This window comes from Phyllobates terribilis, unplaced genomic scaffold (genome assembly GCF_046119375.1).
Source record: "Phyllobates terribilis strain yellow unplaced genomic scaffold, ASM4611937v1 Scaffold_7__3_contigs__length_470593459, whole genome shotgun sequence".
NCBI classification, from domain to species: domain Eukaryota; kingdom Metazoa; phylum Chordata; class Amphibia; order Anura; family Dendrobatidae; genus Phyllobates; species Phyllobates terribilis.
Window position 1 is genome coordinate 378,330,963 of NW_027362767.1, and position 6,000 is coordinate 378,336,962.

Genomic DNA, 6,000 nt, shown 5'->3' on the forward strand with positions numbered 1-6,000 from the left:
TCATAACTCCGGAGGGTCCATATCACTATGTGGTCTTACCTTTTGGGTTACATGGGGCCCCGGCTACATTCCAGAGGTTGATGGGCATAGTGCTCAAGCCTCATCAGGAGTACGCATCCGCGTATCTAGATGATATTATAATCTTTAGCACCGACTGGCATATGCATCTATCCCAGGTACAAGCAGTGCTGGATTCTCTCAGTGCCGCGGGGTTAATGGCAAACCCCAAAAAATGTGCGATAGGGCTAGAAGAAGCCCGATATTTGGGGTATGTGATTGGCCGAGGAGTTATCAAGCCCCAAATAAGTAAAGTTGAGGCCATAAAAAATTGGTTTAAACTGTCAAATACAAAGCAGATGAGGGCATTCCTTGGCATCCTTGGGTATTACCGTCGGTTTATACCTAATTTTGCTGGGAGAATGGCGGCCCTGACCGATCTCTTGAAAGGAAAAAAATTGGTAATAGTTCGGTGGAACCCTCAGGCATAAGAAGCCTTTTAGTGCATGAAGTTGGCCCTGTGTGGACAGCCGGTCCTCATCAGCCCCAACTTCAAGGAAACCTTCATTTTACAGATAGATGCCTCAGAGGTAGGCGTAGGGGCGGTATTGTCACAAAAAGTGAATGGTGAAGAGCATCTGGTCACCTACTTGAGGAGAAAGCTTATCCCGGCAGAGAAAAACTATAGCGTGGTAGAGAAGGAGTGTTTGGCTATTAAGTGGCCCTTGGAATCGCTACGTTATTATTTACTCGGTTGTCAGGTCTGCTTGGTGACGAACCACTCGCCCTTGGTATGGATGAGAAATGAAAAGGAGAGGAATGCGCAAGTCACCAGGTGGTTCCTGTCACTACAAAATTTCAGTTTCTCTGTAGAACATTGCCCTGTGAAGTCGCAGGCAAACGCGGATGCCCTGTCCCAGGCACCCTGTATGGTGTCAAATGTTCAACCCCACAAGTTTGAAAAGAGGGGGGGGGGATATGTGAGGCAGTGACCGGGATCGTATACGAGGGACGTTATATATCCCTCAGAATGTGTACAGAGACCTATTAAATCCATTGGAGTGCATTGCAGTCACAAACTCACCTGCGGCTGCAATGCAGGAATGAAGGTGAGTATTGACCTGGTCAGGCTATCTGGCTAAGGAAGATTAAGTAAAACCCCGCAGGACCTTCATGTCTTGGGGGAGGCTACAGGAAGGCAGTGGGGCGGCCTCCTCCCTCCAACCCGGGTTTTCCAGTGGCTCTTGCCACAAGTCCTTTAAAAAACCTGCACTAAGGATTAGTGTTGTTCTATGTTGGAACCTGCTAGGAGCATAGCAGGAAAGCTCGGCAGGCCTGTGTAAAGCTGAACCCACGAGTGGGAAGGCTCTGCACCTGACAGGCTCTGAGCGGCCCGGCGCGACCGTTGCCCACGGCAACCGTTGTTTAAGGACTCTTGTTAATCCGGCTGCGAACCGGAGGATTTTTCTGTTTACCCGTGTGTTGCTGAATAAAGCTGTTTATGTTGGACTTGCTTGGGTCACTGCCTCAGTTACTGCATGGTGTGAACACCACCGCCTTACAGCTCGCAATACTCAGGGCTCCTTTTGCATCAATTACTGCATCAATGTGGCGTGGCATGGAGGCGATCAGCCTGTGGCACTGCTGAGGTGTTATGGAAGCCCAGGTTGCTTTGATAGCAGCCTTCAGCTCGTCTGCATTGTTGGGTCTGGTGTCTCTCATCTTCCTCTTGACAATACCCCATAGATTCTCTATGGGGTTAAGGTCAGGCGAGTTTGCTGGCCAATCAAGCACAGTGATACTGTTGTTTTTAAACCAGGTATTGGTACTTTTGGCAGTGTGGACAGGTGCCAAGTCCTGCTGGAGAATGACATTTCCATCTCCAAAAATGCTTGTCGGCAGAGGGAAGCATGAAGTGCTTTAAAATTTCCTGGTAGACGGCTGCGCTGACTTTGGTCTTGATAAAACACAGTGGACCTACACCAGCAGATGACATGGCTCCCCAAACCATCACTGATTGTGGAGACTTCACACTAGACCTCAAGCAGCTTGGATTGTGGCCTCTCCACTCTTCCTCCAGACTCTCATAGAATCATAGAATCATAGAATGGTAGAGTTGGAAGGGACCTCCTGGGTCATCTGGTCCAACCCCCTGCTCAAAGCAGGATTCACTAGATCATCTCAGACAGATGTCTGTCCAGCCTCTGTTTGAAGACGTCCATTGAAGGGGAACTCACCACCTCTGGTGGCAGCCTGTTCCACTCATTAATCACCCTAACTGTCAAAAAGGTTTTTCTAATATCTAATCTGTGTCTCCTCCCGTTTAGTTTCATCCCATTGCTTCTAGTCTTTCCTTCTGCAAATGAGAATAAAGATGATTCTTCTACAATGTGACAGCCCTTGACATATTTGTAGACAGCTATTAAGTCTCCTCTCAGTCTTCTTTTTTGCAAGCTAAACATTCCCAAATCCTGCAACCGTTCCTCATAGGACATGGTTTGCAGACCAGTCACCATTCTGGTCGCTCTTCTCTGAACTTGCTCCAGTTTGTCTATGTCTTTTTTAAAATGTGGTGCCCAAAACTGTACACAGTATTCCAGATGAGGTCTGACCAAAGAGGAGTAAAGACCGATAATGACTTCACGTGATCTAGACTGTATGCTTCTGTTAATACATCCCAGAATTGTATTTGCCTTTTTTGCTGCTGCATCACACTGTTGACTCATGTTCAGTCTATGATCTATTAGTATACCTAAGTCTTTTTCACATGTACTGTTGCTTAGCTCTATTCCTCCCATTCTGTATATGCTTTTTTCATTTTTATTGCCCAGATGTAGTACTTTGCATTTTTCCCTGTTAAAAACCATTCTGTTGGTTGCTGCCCACTGCTCCAGTTTATTTAGGTATTTTTGAATCCTCTCTCTCTCTTCTCTAGTATTAGCTATCCCTCCTAGCTTTGTGTCATCAGCAAATTTAATCAGTTTACCCTCAATTCCTTCATCTAAATCATTGATAAAGATGTTGAACAATACAGGTCCCAGGACGGAGCCCTGTGGTACCCCACTTGAGACATTCATCCAGCTGGATGTGAAGCCATTTACAACCACCCTTTGAGTCCGATCACTAAGCCAGTTATGAATCCACCTAACAGTTGCCTGGTCCATTGCATACTTGGTCATTTTTTCAATAAGGATGGTGTGAGATACTTTGTCAAATGCTTTGCTGAAGTCAAGATATACTATATCTACAGCATTTCCCTGATCCACCCAGTCAGTGATTCTGTCATAGAAGGAAATTAAGTTAGTCTGACATGACTTGTTAGTTACAAACCCATGCTGACTCTGGTTAATCACTTCATTCTTATCCATGTACTTACATACATGTTGTTTAATAATTTGTTCAAAGATCTTTCCTGGTATAGAAGTCAGACTCACCGGCCTATAGTTACCTGGGTCCACCTTCTTCCCCTTTTTGAAGATAGGAACAACATTTGCTCTTCTCCAGTCTTCTGGGACTTCTCCTGTTCTCCAAGAATTTTCAAAGATTATGGAGAGTGGTTCTAAAATTTCTTCTACGATCTCCTTCAGTACTCTGGGGTGTAATTCATCTGGACCTGGAGACTTGAACTCATTTATGTTAGCTAAATATTCCCTCACAATCTTTCTGTTTACAGATAACTTTGATTCCTCTATTCCTTTAAAAGGACAGTGAAGATCAGTTGATGTTACATTTTCTTTCTGAGAGAAAACAGATGCAAAATAGGAATTAAAAAGTTCAGCCTTCTCAACATCCTCTCTTACCATTTCTCCATTTTCATCCTGTAAAAATCCTATAGCATCTTTGACTTTTCTTTTACTTTTGACATACCCCCAAAATCCTTTTTTATTGCTTTTGACATCTCTTGCAAGCCTTAATTCATTGTCAGCTTTAGCTAACCTGATACGTGCCCTGCAGGATCTGCAGACTGCATTATAATCTTCTTTAGATATGCCTCCCTCTTTCCATTTAATAAACATTTCTTTCTTTCTTTTTAGCATGTGTTTAAGTTCTGTGTTCATCCATCCTGGTTTCCTTAAATGCTTCCCATTCTTCCTACTTTTCGGGATTGTTAACGATTGTGCTTTGAGAATCTCATTTTTAAAAATTTCCCATCCTTCGTGGACATTTTTGTCCTTAAGGACATCCAGCCATTGGATCCCTCCTATTCTCTTTCTGAGTCTCTTAAAATCTGCCTTTCTAAAATCTAACCTTGAAGTTTGAGTCTTCACATGTCTTCCTCCTCTAGTTATCCAAAATTCTATAATAGCATGATCACTGCCTCCTAGGGTCCCAGCCACCTTTACCTCCTCAACCATTTCCTCCCTGTTTATAAGGATTAGATCCAAAGTAGCAGATCCCCTTGTTTTCTCCCCTACCTTTTGGAAGATAAAGTTGTCAGCAAGAGAGGATAAGAATTTGCTTGACCTGTTAGTTTTACTTGAGAGAGATTCCCAACAAATGTCTGGATAGTTGAAATCTCCCATGACCACTACGTTATATTTTTTGGAGAACTTGGTCATTTGATACATAAAGAGTTCATCCATATCTTCAGCTTGCCCAGGTGGCCTGTAGTAAATGCCTACAATGGTGTCCTTTCCGTTGTTCTCTCCTTGTATTCTTACCCAAACAGTTTCCACAGAACTCCCAGTCTCTGAAGCTTCAATCTCTGTGCAGATATACGCTTTTCTAACATACAATGCAACACCTCCTCCTCGTTTATCAAGTCTGTTTCTTGCAAATAAGTTGTATCCTTTTAGCCTTTTATTCCAATCATGTGTATCGTCCCACCAAGTTTCAGTGATTCCAATGACATCATATTCCTTTTCCTGCGTTAGTAGTTCCAATTCTCCTTGTTTGTTGCCCATGCTTTGTGCATTTGTATAAAAACATTTTAGTTTGTGATTGGTTTCTCTTCCTCCCATATTTTTATTATTTAAATTGTTTTGTCTTTGTTCTTCCTTTCCACTTCCAGTAGCAGAGATCTCAATAGTATTTGTCAGCTGTATGGCTTTTTCTGGCCTTTTGCTTCCCTTCCCACATTGTTCTAGTTTAAAGCTCTCCTGATGAGTGTAGCAAGGCGACTTCCAAATACATATTTTCCAGTCTTCGTAAGGTGCACCCCATCTCTAGCAAGTAGTCCATCGTATAGGTAATTCATTCCGTGATCCAGAAATCCAAATCCTTGTTGACGGCACCATCGACGTAGCCAGTTGTTCACCTGTAGAATCTTATTCCACCTCATTGTTCCATGGCCATCCACTGGGAGGATGGATGAGAAGACCACCTGCGCTCCTAATTCTTTCACTTTCTTGCCTAAGTCTTCAAAGTCACTGCAGATGGTTTCCAGGTCCTTTCTTGCGGTGTCATTTGTCCCCACATGTATTAGCAGGAATGGGTAGTGATCTGTAGGTCTGAAGAGTCTTGATATCCTGTCAGACACATCTTTAATTTTTGCTCCTGGAAGACAGCACATTTCTCTTGAGGTTATGTCTGGTCTGCAGATAGCGGCCTCTGTTCCTCTTAACAGGGAATCCCCCATGACCACCACTCTCCGTTTTTTCTTCACATCATTCTTCTTTCTCCATCTAGGAGGATTCTGAGGGCTTACAAGGTTATTCATTGCTGGCAAAGTCTTATTTTGCTGTATTTCTTCATGGTTCTCCTGCGTGAGAGCCTGGTACTGGTTCCTGAGCAGTATGGGTGCTGACTGCCTCTCGATCCTCCTGCTTCTGTGGGTCACATGCTTCCATTCCTCTGTTTCGTCAGGTGCAGTTCGAATTTCTTCTCTTTCTGAATCATGAAGAGATAATTCTGCTCTGTCTAAGAACTCTTCACCTTCCTTAATGATTTTCAAGGTAGTTAACCTCTCTTCTAGATTTCGCAACTTTTCCTCCAACAGGGACACAAGCTTGCATTTCTGGCATGTGAAGTTTGGCTTTTCCACTGGCAAGTCTGTGAACATGT